The sequence below is a fragment of the Cinclus cinclus genome, chromosome 28 (assembly GCF_963662255.1).
Source record: "Cinclus cinclus chromosome 28, bCinCin1.1, whole genome shotgun sequence".
Lineage (NCBI taxonomy): Eukaryota > Metazoa > Chordata > Aves > Passeriformes > Cinclidae > Cinclus > Cinclus cinclus.
In genome coordinates this window covers 436063-454491 of record NC_085073.1, presented here as the reverse complement: position 1 = coordinate 454491, position 18429 = coordinate 436063, and positions in this window count along the sequence as shown.

Here is an 18429-nt window from a genome sequence, read left to right as displayed (position 1 = left end):
TCACCATGGAGGCCAAGAATCAAATGATTCATTGTGACATCAAGTGGCCTAAAAGGGCATGGGATGCATTGTGACACCACAGAGGTTAAGAGAAGCAAGGAACCATTATGACCCAATGCAGGCTAACAATCTAATGATCCCTTGTGGCACCAGGGGGTATAAAAAGGGCCAGAGATGAATTGTAACAGCACGGGGACCAATAGAAGCAAGGATCTATTATGTCACCATGGAGGCCAAGAATCAAATGATTCATTGTGACATCAAGTGGCCTAAAAGGGCATGGGATGCATTGTGACACCACAGAGGTTAAGAGAAGCAAGGATCCATTGTGACCCAATGGAGGCTAATAATCCCAGGATCCCATTTGACACCAGGGGGCGTAAAAGGGCCAGGGATGAATTGTGACAGCATGGGGCCCAATAGAAACAAGGAACCATTATGACACCATGGAGGCCAAGAATCAAATGATTCATTGTGACATCAAGTGTCCTAAAAGGGCTTGGAATGCATTGTGACACCACAGAGGTTAAGAGAAGCAAGGAACCATTATGACCCAATGCAGGCTAACAATCTAATGATCCCTTGTGGCACCAGGGGGTATAAAAAGGGCCAGGGATGAATTGTTACAGCACGGGGTCCAATAGAAGCAAGGATCTATTATGTCACCATGGAGGCCAAGAATCAAATGATTCATTGTGACATCAAGTGGCCTAAAAGGGCATGGGATGCATTGTGACACCACAGAGGTTAAGAGAAGCAAGGAACCATTGTGACCCAATGCAGGCTAACAATCTAATGATCCCTTGTGGCACCAGGGGGTATAAAAATGGCCAGAGATGAATTGTAACAGCACGGGGACCAATAGAAGCAAGGATCTATTATGTCACCATGGAGGCCAAGAATCAAATGATTCATTGTGACATCAAGTGGCCTAAAAGGGCATGGGATGCATTGTGACACCACAGGGGATAATAGAAGCAAGGATCCATTGTCACCCAATGGAGGCTAATAATCCCAGGATCCCATTTGACACCAGGGGGCGTAAAAGGGCCAGGGATTAATTGTGAAAGCATTTGGCCCAATTAAAACCTGGTACAATTATGCCACCATGGAGGCCAAAAATCAAATGATTCATTGTCACAACAAGTGGCCTAAAAGGGCATGGGATACATTGTGACACCAAAGGGGTTAAGAGAAGCAAGGAACCATTGTGACCCCAGGCAGGCTAACAATCTAAGAATCCCTTTTGACACCAGGGGGTGCAAAAGGACCACGGATGAACTGTGACAGCATGGGGACCTATAGAAGCAAGGAACCATTATGACACCATGAAGGCCAAGAATCAAATGGTTCATTGTAAGACCAAGTGGCCTAAAATGGCTTGGAATGCATTGTGACACCACAGAGGTTAAGAGAAGCAAGGAACCATTGTGACCCAAGGCAGGCTAACTATCTAATGATCCATTGTGACACCAGGGCTTGTAATAGGGCCAGGGATGAATTGTGAAAGCATGGGGCACAATAAAAACATGGAAATATTATGACACCATAGAGGCCAAGAACCAAATGATTCATTGTAAGACCAAGTGGCCTAAAAGGGCATGGGATGCATTGTGACAACACAGGGGTTCAGAGAAGCAAGGATCCATTGTGACCCAATACAGGCTAACAATCTAAGAATCCCTTTTGACTCCAGGGGGCGCAAAAGGACCACGGATGAACTGTGACAGCATGGGGACCTATAGAAGCAAGGAACCATTATGACACCATGAAGGCCAAGAGTCAAATGGTTCATTTTAAGACCAAGTGTCCTAAAAGGGCTTGGAATGCACTGTGACACCACAGAGGTTAAGAGAAGCAAGGAACCATTGTGACCCAATGCAGGCTAACAATCTAATGATCCCTTGTGACACCAGGGGGTATAAAAAGGGCCAGGGATTAATTCTTACAGCACGGGGACCAATAGAAGCAAGGATCTATTATGTCACCATGGAGGCCAAGAATCAAATGATTCATTGTAACATCAAGTGGCCTAAAAGGGCATGGGATGCATTGTGACACCACAGGGGTTAAGAGAAGAAAGGATCCATTGTGACCCAATGGAGACTAATAATCCCAGGATCCCATTTGACACCAGGGGTCGTAAAAGGGCCAGGGATGAATTGTGACAGCATGGGGCCCAATAGAAACAAGGAACCATTATGACACCATGGAGGCCAAGAATCAAATGATTCACTGTGACATCAAGTGGCCTAAAATGGCATGGAATGCATTGTGACACCACAGAGGTTAAGAGAAGCACGGAACCATTGTTACCCAATGGAGGCTAACAATCTAATGGTCCCTTGTGACACCAATGGGCCTAAAAGGGCCAGGGATGAATTGTGAAAGCATGGGGCCCAATTAAAACCTGGTAAAATTATGCCACCATGGAGGCCAAAAATCAAATGATTCATTGTGACATCAAGTGGCCTAAAAGGGCATGGGATGCATTGTGACACCACAGGGGTTAAGAGAAGCAAGGAACCATTGTGACCCAATGGAGGCTAATAATCCCAGGATCCCATTTGACACCAGGGGTCGTAAAAGGGCCAGGGATGAATTGTGACAGCATGGGGACCAATAGAAACAAGGAACCATTATGACACCATGAAGGCCAAGAATCAAATGGTTCATTGTAAGACCAAGTGGCCTAAAAGGGCTTGGAATGCATTGTGACACCACAGAGGTTAAGAGAAGCAAGGAACCATTATGACCCAATGCAGGCTAACAATCTAATGATCCCTTGTGGCACCAGGGGGTATAAAAAGGGCCAGGGATGAATTGTTACAGCACGGGGTCCAATAGAAGCAAGGATCTATTATGTCACCATGGAGGCCAAGAATCAAATGATTCATTGTGACATCAAGTGGCCTAAAAGGGCATGGGATGCATTGTGACACCACAGAGGTTAAGAGAAGCAAGGAACCATTGTGACCCAATGCAGGCTAACAATCTAATGATCCCTTGTGGCACCAGGAGGTATAAAAATGGCCAGGGATGAATTGTAACAGCACGGGGACCAATAGAAGCAAGGATCTGTTATGTCACCATGGAGGCCAAGAATCAAATGATTCATTGTGACATCAAGTGGCCTAAAAGGGCATGGGATGCATTGTGACACCACAGGGGTTAAGAGAAGCAAGGATCCATTGTGACCCAATGGAGGCTAATAATCCCAGGATCCCATTTGACACCAGGGGTCGTAAAAGGGCCAGGGATGAATTGTGAAAGCATGGGGCCCAATTAAAACCTGGTACAATTATGCCGCCATGGAGGCCAAGAATCAAATGATTCATTGTGACATCAAGTGGCCTAAAAGGGCATGGGATGCATTGTGACACCACACAGGTTAAGAGAAGCATGAAACCATTGTTACCCAATGGAGGCTAACAATCTAATGCTCCCTTGTGACACCAATGGGCCTAAAAGGGCCAGGGATGAATTGTGAAATCATGGGGCCCAATTAAAACCGGGTACAATTATGCCACCATGGAGGCCAAAAATCAAATGATTCATTGTGACATCAAGTGGCCTAAAAGGGCATGGGATTCATTTTGACACCACAGGGCTTAAGAGAAGCAAGGAACCATTGTGACCCAATGCAGGCTAATAATCCCAGGATCCCATTTGACACCAGGGGTCTTAAAAGTGCCAGGGATGAATTGTGACAGCATGGGGCCCAATAGAAACAAGGAACCATTATGACACCATGGAGGCCAAGAATCAAATAATTCATTGTGACATCAAGTGGCCTAAAATGGCATGGAATGCATTGTGACACCACAGAGGTTAAGAGAAGCAAGGAACCATTGTTACCCAATGGAGGCTAACAATCTAAGGGTCCCTTGTGACACCAATGGGCCTAAAAGGGCCAGGGATGAATTGTGAAAGCATGGGGCCCAATTAAAACCCGGTACAATTATGCCACCATGGAGGCCAAAAATCAAATGATTCATTGTGACATCAAGTGGCCTAAAAGGGCATGGGATGCATTGTGACACCACAGGGGTTAAGAGAAGCAAGGAACCATTGTGACCCAAGGCAGGCTAACAATCTTAGTATCCCCTTTGACACCAGGGGACGCAAAAGGACCACGGATGAACTGTGACAGCATGGGGACCTATAGAAGCAAGGAACCATTATGACACCATGAAGGCCAAGAATCAAATGGTTCATTGTAAGACCAAGTGGCCTAAAAGGGCTTGGAATGCATTGTGACACCACAGAGGTTAAGAGAAGCAAGGAACCATTGTGACCCAATGCAGGCTAACAATCTAATGATCCACTGTGACACCAGGGGTTGCAATAGGGCCAGGGATGAATTGTGAAAGCATGGGGCACAATAAAAACATGGAAATATTATGACACAATAGGGACCAAGACTCAAATGATTCATTGTAACACCAAGTGGCCTAAAAGGGCATGGGATGCATTGTGACACCAAAGGGGCTAACAGAAGCAAGGAACCATTGTGACCCAAGGCAGGCTAAAAATCTTAGAATCCCTTTTGACACCAGGGGGCGCAAAAGGACCACGGATGAACTGTGACAGCATGGGGCCCAATAGATACAAGCAAGTATTATGCCACCATGGAGGCCAAGAATCAAATGATTCATTGTGACATCAAGTGTCCTAAAAGGGCATGGGATGCATTGTGACACCACAGAGGTTAAGAGAAGCAAGGAACCATTGTTACCCAATGGAGGCTAACAATCTAATGATCCCTTGAGACACCAATGGGCCTAAAAGGGCCAGGGGTGAATTGTGAAAGCATGGGGCCCAATTAAAACCTGGTACAATTATGCCACCATGGAGGCCAAAAATCAAATGATTCATTGTAACATCAAGTGGCCTAAAAGGGCATGGGATGCATTGTGACACCACAGGGGTTAAGAGAAGCAAGGAACCATTGTGACCCAAGGCAGGCTAACAATCTTAGAATCCCTTTTGACACCAGGGGGTGCAAAAGGACCACGGATGAACTGTGACAGCATGGGGACCTATAGAAGCAAGGAACCATTATGACACCATGAAGGCCAAGAATCAAATGGTTCATTGTAAGACCAAGTGGCCTAAAAGGGCTTGGAATGCATTGTGACACCACAGAGGTTAAGAGAAGCAAGGAACCATTGTGACCCAAGGCAGGCTAACTATCTAATGATCCATTGTGACACCAGGGCTTGTAATAGGGCCAGGGATGAATTGTGAAAACATGGGGCACAATAAAAACATGGAAATATTATGACACCATAGAGGCCAAGAACCAAATGATTCATTGTGACACCAAGTGGCCTAAAAGGGCATGGGATGCATTGTGACACCACAGGGGTTAAGAGAAGCAAGGATCCATTGTGACCCAATACAGGCTAACAATCTAAGAATCCCTTTTGACTCTAGGGGGCGCAAAAGGACCACGGATGAACTGTGACAGCATGGGGACCTATAGAAGCAAGGAACCATTATGACACCATGAAGGCCAAGAGTCAAATGGTTCATTTTAAGACCAAGTGTCCTAAAAGGGCTTGGAATGCACTGTGACACCACAGAGGTTAAGAGAAGCAAGGAACCATTGTGACCCAATGCAGGCTAACAATCTAATGATCCCTTGTGACACCAGGGGGTATAAAAAGGGCCAGGGATGAATTGTAACAGCACGGGGACCAAGAGAAGCAAGGATCTATTATGTCACCATGGAGGCCAAGAATCAAATGATTCATTGTGACATCAAGTGGCCTAAAAGTGCATGGGATGCATTGTGACACCACAGGGGTTAAGAGAAGAAAGGATCCATTGTGACCCAATGGAGACTAATAATCCCAGGATCCCATTTGACACCAGGGGTCGTAAAAGGGCCAGGGATGAATTGTGACAGCATGGGGCCCAATAGAAACAAGGAACCATTATGACACCATGGAGGCCAAGAATCAAATGATTCATTGTGACATCAAGTGGCCTAAAAGGGCATGGGATGCATTGTGACACCACAGAGGTTAAGAGAAGCAAGGAACCATTGTAACCCAATGCAGGCTAACAATCCAATGGTCCCTTGTGACACCAATGGGCCTAAAAGAGCCAGGGATGAATTGTGAAAGCATGGGGCCCAATTAAAACCTGGTACAATTATGCCACCATGGAGGCCAAAAATCAAATGATTCATTGTGACATCAAGTGGCCTAAAAGGGCATGGGATGCATTGTGACACCACAGGGGTTAAGAGAAGCAAGGAACCATTGTGACCCAATGGAGGCTAATAATCCCAGGATCCCATTTGACACCAGGGGTCGTAAAAGGGCCAGGGATGAATTGTGACAGCATGGGGACCAATAGAAACAAGGAACCATTATGACACCATGAAGGCCAAGAATCAAATGGTTCATTGTAACACCAAGTGGCCTAAAAGGGCTTGGAATGCATTGTGACACCACAGAGGTTAAGAGAAGCAAGGAACCATTATGACCCAATGCAGGCTAAAAATCTAATGATCCCTTGTGGCACCAGGGGGTATAAAAAGGGCCAGGGATGAATTGTTACAGCACGGGGACCAATAGAAGCAAGGATCTATTATGTCACCATGGAGGCCAAGAATCAAATGATTCATTGTGACATCAAGTGGCCTAAAAGGGCATGGGATGCATTGTGACACCACAGAGGTTAAGAGAAGCAAGGAACCATTGTGACCCAATGCAGGCTAACAATCTAATGATCCCTTGTGGCACCAGGGGGTATAAAAATGGCCAGGGATGAATTGCAACAGCACGGGGACCAATAGAAGCAAGGATCTATTATGTCACCATGGAGGCCAAGAATCAAATGATTCATTGTGACATCAAGTGGCCTAAAAGGGCATGGGATGCATTGTGACACCACAGGGGTTAAGAGAAGCAAGGATCCACTGTGACCCAATGGGTGGCTAATAATCCCAGGATCCCATTTGACACCAGGGGTCGTAAAAGGGCCAGGGATGAATTGTGAAAGCATGGGGCCCAATTAAAACCTGGTACAATTATGCCGCCATGGAGGCCAAGAATCAAATGATTCATTGTGACATCAAGTGGCCTAAAAGGGCATGGGATGCATTGTGACACCACAGAGGTTAAGAGAAGCAAGGAACCATTGTGACCCAATGCAGGCTAACAATCTAAAGATCCCTTGTGGCACCAGGGGGTATAAAAAGAGCCAGGGATTAATTGTAACAGCACGGGGACCAATAGAAGCAAGGATCTATTATGTCACCATGGAGGCCAAGAATCAAATGATTCATTGTGACATCAAGTGGCCTAAAAGGGCATGGGATGCATTGTGACACCACAGGGGTTAAGAGAAGCAAGGATCCATTGTGACCCAATGGAGGCTAATAATCCCAGGATCCCATTTGACACCAGGGGTCGTAAAAGGGCCAGGGATGAATTGTGACAGCATGGGGACCAATAGAAACAAGGAAACATTATGACACCATGAAGGCCAAGAATCAAATGATTCATTGTAAGATCAAGTGTCCTAAAAGGGCTTGGAATGCATTGTGACACCACAGAGGTTAAGAGAAGCAAGGAACCATTGTGACCCAATGCAGGCTAACAATCTAGTGATCCCTTGTGACACCAGGGGGCCTAAAATGGCCAGGGATGGATTGTTACAGCACAGGGACCAATAGAAGCAAGGATCTATTATGCCACCATGGAGGCCAAGAATCAAATGATTCATTGTGACATCAAGTGGCCTAAAAGGGCATGGGATGCATTGTGACACCACAGGGGTTAAGAGAAGCAAGGATCCATTGTGACCCAATGGAGGCTAATAATCCCAGGATCCCATTTGACACCAGGGGTCGTAAAAGGGCCAGGGATGAATTGTGACAGCATGGGTCCCAATAGAAACAAGGAACCATTATGACACCATGGAGGCCAAGAATCTAATGATTCATTGTGACATCAAGTGGCCTAAAATGGCATGGAATGCATTGTGACACCACAGAGGTTAAGAGAAGCAAGGAACCATTGTTACCCAATGGAGGCTAACAATCTAATGGTCCCTTGTGACGCCAATGGGCCTAAAAGGGCCAGGGATGAATTGTGAAAGCATGGGGCCCAATTAAAACCTGGAAAATTATGCCATCATGGAGGCCAAGACTCAAATGATTCATTGTGACATCAAGTGGCCTAAAAGGGCATGGGATGCATTGTGACATCACAGGGGTTAAGAGAAGCAAGAATCCATTGTGACCCAATGGAGGCTAATAATCCCAGGATCCCATTTGACACCAGGGGTCGTAAAAGGGCCAGGGATGAATTGTGACAGCATGGGGACCAATAGAAACAAGGAGCCATTATGACACCATGAAGGCCAAGAATCAAATGGTTCATTGTAAGACCAAGTGGCCTAAAAGGGCTTGGAATGCATTGTGACACCACAGAGGTTAAGAGAAGCAAGGAACCATTGTGACCCAATGCAGGCTAACAATCTAATGATCCCTTGTGGCACCAGGGGGTATAAAAAGGGCCAGGGATGAATTGTTACAGCACCGGGTCCAATAGAAGCAAGGATCTATTATGTCACCATGGAGGCCAAGAATCAAATGATTCATTGTGACATCAAGTGGCCTAAAAGGGCATGGGATGCATTGTGACACCACAGAGGTTAAGAGAAGCAAGGAACCATTGTGACCCAATGCTTGCTAAAAATCTAATGATCCCTTGTGACACCAGGGGGCCTAAAATGGCCAGGGATGGATTGTTACAGCACGGGGACCAATAGAAGCAAGGACCTATTATGCCACCATAGACGCCAAGAATCAAATGATTCATTGTGACATCAAGTGGCCTAAAAGTGCATGGGATGCATTGTGACACCACAGGGGTTAAGAGAAGCAAGGATCCATTGTGACCCAATGGAGACTAATAATCCCAGGATCCCATTTGGCACCAGGGGGCGTAAAAGGGCCAGGGATGAATTGTGACAGCATGGGGTCCAATAGAAACAAGGAACCATTATGACACCATGGAGGCCAAGAATCAAATGATTCATTGTGACATCAAGTGGCCTAAAATGGCATGGAATGCATTGTGACACCACAGAGGTTAAGAGAAGAAAGGAACCATTGTTACCCAATGGAGGCTAACAATCTAATGGTCCCTTGTGACACCAATGGGCCTAAAAGGGCCAGGGGTGAATTGTGAAAGCATGGGGCCCAATTAAAACCTGGTACAATTATGCCACCATGGAGGCCAAAAATCAAATGATTCATTTTGACATCAAGTGGCCTAAAAGGGCATGGGATGCATTGTGACACCACAGAGGTTAAGAGAAGCAAGGAACCATTATGACCCAATGCAGGCTAACAATCTAATGATCCCTTGTGGCACCAGGGGGTATAAAAAGGGCCAGAGATGAATTGTAACAGCACGGGGACCAATAGAAGCAAGGATCTATTATGTCACCATGGAGGCCAAGAATCAAATGATTCATTGTGACATCAAGTGGCCTAAAAGGGCATGGGATGCATTGTGACACCACAGGGGTTAAGAGAAGCAAGGATCCATTGTGACCCAATGGAGGCTAATAATCCCAGGATCCCATTTGACACCAGGGGTCGTAAAAGGGCCAGGGATGAATTGTGACAGCATGGGGTCCAATAGAAACAAGGAACCATTATGACACCATGGAGGCCAAGAATCAAATGATTCATTGTGACATCAAGTGGCCTAAAATGGCATGGAATGCATTGTGACACCACAGAGGTTAAGAGAAGCAAGGAACCATTGTTACCCAATGGAGGCTAACAATCCAATGGTCCCTTGTGACACCAATGGGCCTAAAAGTACCAGGGATGAATTGTGAAATCATGGGGCCCAATTAAAACCTAGTACAATTATGCCACCATGGAGGCCAAGAATCAAATGATTCATTGTGACATCAAGTGGCCTAAAAGGGCATGGGATGCATTGTGACACCACAGGGGTTAAGAGAAGCAAGGAACCATTGTGACCCAATGGAGGCTAATAATCCCAGGATCCCATTTGACACCAGGGGTCGTAAAAGGGCCAGGGATGAATTGTGACAGCATGGGGACCAATAGAAACAAGGAACCATTATGACACCATGAAGGCCAAGAATCAAATGATTCATTGTAAGACCAAGTGGCCTAAAAGGGCTTGGAATGCATTGTGACACCACAGAGGTTAAGAGAAGCAAGGAAGCATTATGACCCAATGCAGGCTAACAATCTAATGATCCCTTGTGGCACCAGGGGGTATAAAAAGGGCCAGGGATGAATTGTTACAGCACGGGGACCAATAGAAGCAAGGATCTATTATGTCACCATGGAGGCCAAGACTCAAATGATTCATTGTGACATCAAGTGGCCTAAAATGGCATGGAATGCATTGTGACACCACAGAGGTTAAGAGAAGCAAGGAACCATTGTTACCCAATGGAGGCTAACAATCTAATGGTCCCTTGTGACACCAGGGGGCCTAAAATGGCCAGAGATGGATTGTTACAGCACGGGGACCAATAGAAGCAAGCATCTATTATGCCACCATGGAGGCCAAGAATCAAATGATTCATTGTGACATCAAGTGGCCTAAAAGGGCATGGGATGCATTGTGACACCACAGAGGTTAAGAGAAGCAAGGAACCATTATGACCCAATGCAGGCTAACAATCTAATGATCCCTTGTGGCACCAGGGGGTATAAAAAGGGCCAGGGATGAATTGTAACAGCACGGGGACCAATAGAAGCAAGGATCCATTATGTCACCATGGAGGCCAAGAATCAAATGATTCATTGTGACATCAAGTGGCCTAAAAGGGCATGGGATGCATTGTGACACCACAGGGGTTAAGAGAAGCAAGGATCCATTGTGACCCAATGGAGGCTAATAATCCCAGGATCCCATTTGACACCAGGGGGCGTAAAAGGGCCAGGGATGAATTGTGAAAGCATGGGGCCCAATAGAAACAAGGAACCATTATGACACCATGGAGGCCAAGAATCAAATGATTCATTGTGACATCAAGTGTCCTAAAATGGCATGGAATGCATTGTGACACCACAGAGGTTAAGAGAAGCAAGGAACCATTGTTACCCAATGGAGGCTAACAATCCAATGGTCCCTTGTGACACCAATGGGCCTAAAAGGACCAGGGATGAATTGTGAAAGCATGGGGCCCAATTAAAACCTGGTACAATTATGCCACCATGGAGGCCAAAAATCAAATGATTCATTGTGACATCAAGTGGCCTAAAAGGGCATGGGATGCATTGTGACACCACAGGGGTTAAGAGAAGCAAGGATCCATTGTGACCCAATGGAGGCTAATAATCCCAGGATCCCATTTGACACCAGGGTTCGTAAAAGGGCCAGGGATGCATTGTGACAGCATGGGGTCCAATAGAAACAAGGAACCATTATGACACCATGGAGGCCAAGAATCAAATGATTCATTGTGACATCAAGTGGCCTAAAATGGCATGGAATGCATTGTGACACCACAGAGGTTAAGAGAAGCAAGGAACCATTGTTACCCAATGGAGGCTAACAATCCAATGGTCCCTTGTGACACCAATGGGCCTAAAAGTACCAGGGATGAATTGTGAAATCATGGGGCCCAATTAAAACCTAGTACAATTATGCCACCATGGAGGCCAAGAATCAAATGATTCATTGTGACATCAAGTGGCCTAAAAGGGCATGGGATGCATTGTGACACCACAGGGGTTAAGAGAAGCAAGGAACCATTGTGACCCAATGGAGGCTAATAATCCCAGGATCCCATTTGACACCAGGGGTCGTAAAAGGGCCAGGGATGAATTGTGACAGCATGGGGACCAATAGAAACAAGGAACCATTATGACACCATGAAGGCCAAGAATCAAATGATTCATTGTAAGACCAAGTGGCCTAAAAGGGCTTGGAATGCATTGTGACACCACAGAGGTTAAGAGAAGCAAGGAACCATTATGACCCAATGCAGGCTAACAATCTAATGATCCCTTGTGGCACCAGGGGGTATAAAAAGGGCCAGGGATGAATTGTTACAGCACGGGGACCAATAGAAGCAAGGATCTATTATGTCACCATGGAGGCCAAGACTCAAATGATTCATTGTGACATCAAGTGGCCTAAAATGGCATGGAATGCATTGTGACACCACAGAGGTTAAGAGAAGCAAGGAACCATTGTTACCCAATGGAGGCTAACAATCTAATGGTCCCTTGTGACACCAGGGGGCCTAAAATGGCCAGAGATGGATTGTTACAGCACGGGGACCAATAGAAGCAAGCATCTATTATGCCACCATGGAGGCCAAGAATCAAATGATTCATTGTGACATCAAGTGGCCTAAAAGGGCATGGGATGCATTGTGACACCACAGAGGTTAAGAGAAGCAAGGAACCATTATGACCCAATGCAGGCTAACAATCTAATGATCCCTTGTGGCACCAGGGGGTATAAAAAGGGCCAGGGATGAATTGTAACAGCACGGGGACCAATAGAAGCAAGGAACCATTATGTCACCATGGAGGCCAAGAATCAAATGATTCATTGTGACATCAAGTGGCCTAAAAGGGCATGGGATGCATTGTGACACCACAGGGGTTAAGAGAAGCAAGGATCCATTGTGACCCAATGGAGGCTAATAATCCCAGGATCCCATTTGACACCAGGGGGCGTAAAAGGGCCAGGGATGAATTGTGAAAGCATGGGGCCCAATAGAAACAAGGAACCATTATGACACCATGGAGGCCAAGAATCAAATGATTCATTGTGACATCAAGTGGCCTAAAATGGCATGGAATGCATTGTGACACCACAGAGGTTAAGAGAAGCAAGGAACCATTGTTACCCAATGGAGGCTAACAATCCAATGGTCCCTTGTGACACCAATGGGCCTAAAAGGACCAGGGATGAATTGTGAAAGCATGGGGCCCAATTAAAACCTGGTACAATTATGCCACCATGGAGGCCAAAAATCAAATGATTCATTGTGACATCAAGTGGCCTAAAAGGGCATGGGATGCATTGTGACACCACAGGGGTTAAGAGAAGCAAGGATCCATTGTGACCCAATGGAGGCTAATAATCCCAGGATCCCATTTGACACCAGGGTTCGTAAAAGGGCCAGGGATGCATTGTGACAGCATGGGGACCAATAGAAACAAGGAACCATTATGACACCATGAAGGCCAAGAATCAAATGGTTCATTGTAAGACCAAGTGGCCTAAAAGGTCTTGGAATGCATTGTGACACCACAGAGGTTAAGAGACGCAAGGAACCATTGTGACCCAATGCAGGCTAACAATCTAATGATCCCTTGTGGCACCAGGGGGTATAAAAAGGGCCAGGGATGAATTGTTACAGCACGGGGACCAATAGAAGCAAGGATCTATTATGTCACCATGGAGGCCAAGACTCAAATGATTCATTGTGACATCAAGTGGCCTAAAAGGGCATGGGATGCATTGTGACACCACAGAGGTTAAGAGAAGCAAGGAACCATTGTGACCCAATGCAGGCTAACAATCTAATGATCCCTTGTGGCACCAAGGGGTATAAAAATGGCCAGGGATGGATTGTTACAGCACGGGGACCAATAGAAGCAAGGATCTATTATGTCACCATGGAGGCCAAGAATCAAATGATTCATTGTGACATCAAGTGGCCTAAAAGGGCATGGGATGCATTGTGACACCACAGAGGTTAAGAGAAGCAAGGGACCATTATGACCCAATGCAGGCTAACAATCTAATGATCCCTTGTGACACCAGGGGGCCTAAAATGCCCAGGGATGGATTGTTACAGCACAGGGACCAATAGAAACAAGGAACCATTATGACACCATGGAGGCCAAGAATCAAATGATTCATTGTGACATCAAGTGGCCTAAAATGGCATGGAATGCATTGTGACACCACAGAGGTTAAGAGAAGCAAGGAACCATTCTTACCCAATGGAGGCTAACAATCTAATGGTCCCTTGTGACACCAATGGGCCTAAAAGGGCCAGGGATGAATTGTGAAAGCATGGGGCCCAATTAAAACCTGGTACAATTATGCCACCATGGAGGCCAAAAATGAAATGATTCATTGTGACATCAAGTGGCCTAAAAGGGCATGGGATGCATTGTGACACCACAGGGGTTAAGAGAAGCAAGGAACCATTGTGACCCAATGCAGGCTAACAATCTAATGATCCCTTGTGGCACCAAGGGGTATAAAAATGGCCAGGGATGAATTGTAACAGCACGGGGACCAATAGAAGCAAGGATCTATTATGTCACCATGGAGGCCAAGAATGAAATGATTCATTGTGACATCAAGTGGCCTAAAAGGGCATGGGATGCATTGTGACACCACAGAGGTTAAGAGAAGCAAGGAACCATTATGACCCTATGCAGGCTAACAATCTAATGATCCCTTGTGACACCAGGGGGCCTAAAATGCCCAGGGATGGATTGTTACAGCACAGGGACCAATAGAAGCAAGGATCTATTATGCCACCATGGAGGCCAAGAATCAAATGATTCATTGTGACATCAAGTGGCCTAAAAGGGCATGGGATGCATTGTGACACCACAGAGGTTAAGAGAAGCAAGGAACCATTATGACCCAATGCAGGCTAACAATCTAATGATCCCTTGTGGCACCAGGGGGTATAAAAAGGGCCAGGGATGAATTGTAACAGCACGGGGACCAATAGAAGCAAGGACCTATTATGTCACCAAGGAGGCCAAGAATCAAATGATTCATTGTGACATCAAGTGGCCTAAAAGGGCATGGGATGCATTGTGACACCACAGGGGTTAAGAGAAGCAAGGATCCATTGTGACCCAATGGAGGCTAATAATCCCAGGATCCCATTTGACACCAGGGGGCGTAAAAGGGCCAGGGATGAATTGTGACAGCATGGGGACCAATAGAAACAAGGAACCATTATGACACCATGGAGGCCAAGAATCAAATGATTCATTGTGACATCAAGTGGCCTAAAAGGGCATGGGATGCATTGTGACACCACAGGGGTTAAGAGAAGCAAGGAACCATTGCGACCCAAGACAGGCTAACAATCTTAGAATCCATTTTGACACCAGGGGGCGCAAAAGTACCACGGATGAACTGTGACAGCATGGGGACCTATAGAAGCAAGGAACCATTATGACACCATGAAGGCCAAGAATCAAATGGTTCATTGTAAGACCAAGTGGCCTAAAAGGGCTTGGAATGCATTGTGACACCACAGAGGTTAAGAGAAGCAAGGAACCATTGTGACCCAATGCAGGCTAACAATCTAATGATCCCTTGTGACACCAGGGGGCCTAAGATGGCCAGGGATGAATTGTTACAGCACGGGGACCAATAGAAGCAAGGATCTATTATGTCACCATGGAGGCCAAGAATCAAATGATTCATTGACATCAAGTGGCCTAAAAGAGCATGGGACGCATTGTGACACCACAGGGGTTAAGAGAAGCAAGGATCCATTGTGACCCAATGGAGGCTAATAATCCCAGGATCCCATTTGACACCAGGGGGCGTAAAAGGGCCAGGGATGAATTGTGACAGCATGGGGACAATTAAAACCTGGTACAATTATGCCACCATGGAGGCCAAAAATGAAATGATTCATTGTGACATCAAGTGGCCTAAAAGGGCATGGGATGCATTGTGACACCACAGGGGTTAAGAGAAGCAAGGATCCATTGTGACCCAAGGCAGGCTAACAATCTTAGAATCCCTTTTGACACCAGGGGGTGCAAAAGGACCACGGATGAATTGTGACAGCATGGGGCCCAATAGAAACAAGGAACTATTATGACACCATGGAGGCCAAGAATCAAATGATTCATTGTGACATCAAGTGGCCTAAAATGGCATGGAATGCATTGTGACACCACAGAGGTTAAGAGAAGCAAGGAACCATTGTGACCCAATGGAGGCTAACAATCTAATGGTCCCTTGTGACACCAATGGGCCTAAAAGGGCCAGGGATGAATTGTGAAAGCATGGGGCCCAATTAAAACCTGGTACAATTATGCCACCATGGAGGCCAAAAATCAAATGATTCATTGTGACATCAAGTGGCCTAAAAGGGCATGGGATGCATTGTGACACCACAGGGGTTAAGAGAAGCAAGGAACCATTGTGACCCAATGCAGGCTAACAATCTAATGATCCATTGTGACACCAGGGGTGGCAATAGGGCCAGGGATGAATTGTGAAAGCATGGGGCACAATAAAAACATGGAAATATTATGACACAATAGAGACCAAGACTCAAATGATTCATTGTAACACCAAGTGGCCTAAAAGGTCATGGGATGCATTTTGACACCACAGGGGCTAAGAGAAGCAAGGAACCATTGTGACCCAATGCAGGCTAACAATCTAATGATCCCTTGTGACACCAGGGGGCCTAAAATGGCCAGGGATGGATTGTTACAGCACGGGGACCAATAGAAGCAAGGGTCTATTATGTCACCATGGAGGCCAAGACTCAAATGATTCATTGTAACACCAAGTGGCCTAAAAGGTCATGGGATGCATTGTGACACCACAGGGGTTAAGAGAAGCAAGGATCCATTGTGACCCAATGGAGGCTAATAATCCCAGGATCCCATTTGACACCAGGGGGCGTAAAAGGGCCAGGGATGAATTGTGAAAGCATGGGGACCTATAGAAACAAGGAACCATTATGACACCATGGAGGCCAAGAATCAAATGATTCATTGTGACATCAAGTGGCCTAAAATGGCATGGAATGCATTGTGACACCACAGAGGTTAAGAGAAGCAAGGAACCATTGTGACCCAATGCTGGCTAACAATCTAATGATCCCTTGTGACACCAGGGGGCCTAAAATGGCCAGGGATGGATTGTTAGAGCACGGGGACCAATAGAAGCAAGGATCTATTATGCCACCATGGAGGCCGAGAATCAAATGATTCATTGTGATATCAAGTGGCCTAAAAGGGCATCTGATGCATTGTGACACCACAGATGTTAAGAGAAGCTAGGAACCATTATGACCCAATGCAGGCTAACAATCTAATGATCCCTTGTGGCACCACGGGGTATAAAAATGGCCAGGGATGAATTGTAACAGCACGGGGACCAATAGAAACAAGGAACCATTATGTCACCATGGAGGCCAAGAATCAAATGATTCATTGTGACATCAAGTGGCCTAAAAGGGCATGGGATGCATTGTGACACCACAGAGGGTAAGAGAAGCAAGGAACCATTATGACCCAATGCAGGCTAACAATCTAATGATCCCTTGTGGCACCAGGGGGTATAAAAAGGGCCAGAGATGAATTGTAACAGCACGGGGACCAATAGAAGCAAGGATCTATTATGTCACCATGGAGGCCAAGAATCAAATGATTCATTGTGACATCAAGTGGCCTAAAATGGCATGGGATGCATTGTGACACCACAGGGGTTAAGAGAAGCAAGGATCCATTGTGACCCAATCGAGGCTAATAATCCCAGGATCCCATTTGACACCAGGGGTCGTAAAAGGGCCAGGGATGAATTGTGACAGCATGGGGACCAATAGAAACAAGGAACCATTATGACACCATGGAGGCCAAGAATCAAATGATTCATTGTGACATCAAGTGGCCTAAAAGGGCATGGAATGCATTGTGACACCACAGAGGTTCAGAGAAGCAAGGAACCATTGTGACCCAATGGAGGCTAACAATCCAATGGTCCCTTGTGACACCAATGGGCCTAAAAGTGCCAGGGATGAATTGTGAAAGCATGGGGCCCAATTAAAACCTGGTACAATTATGCCACCATGGAGGCCAAAAATCAAATGATTCATTGTGACATCAAGTGGCCTAAAAGGGCATGGGATGCATTGTGACACCACAGGGGTTAAGAGAAGCAAGGAACCATTGTGACCCAATGGAGGCTAATAATCCCAGGATCCCATTTGACACCAGGGGGCGTAAAAGGGCCAGGGATGAATTGTGACAGCATGGGGACCAATAGAAACAAGGAACCATTATGACACCATGGAGGCCAAGAATCAAATGGTTCATTGTAAGACCAAGTGGCCTAAAAGGGCTTGGAATGCATTGTGACACCACAGAGGTTAAGAGAAGCAAGGAACCATTGTGACACAATGCAGGCTAACAATCTAATGATCCCTTGTGGCACCAGGGGGTATAAAAAGGGCCAGGGATGAATTGTTACATCACGGGGACCAATAGAAGCAAGGATCTATTATGTCACCATGGAGGCCAAGAATCAAATGATTCATTGTGACATCAAGTGGCCTAAAAGGGCATGGGATGCATTGTGACACCACAGGGGTTAAGAGAAGCAAGGATCCATTGTGACCCAATGGAGACTAATAATCCCAGGATCCCATTTGACA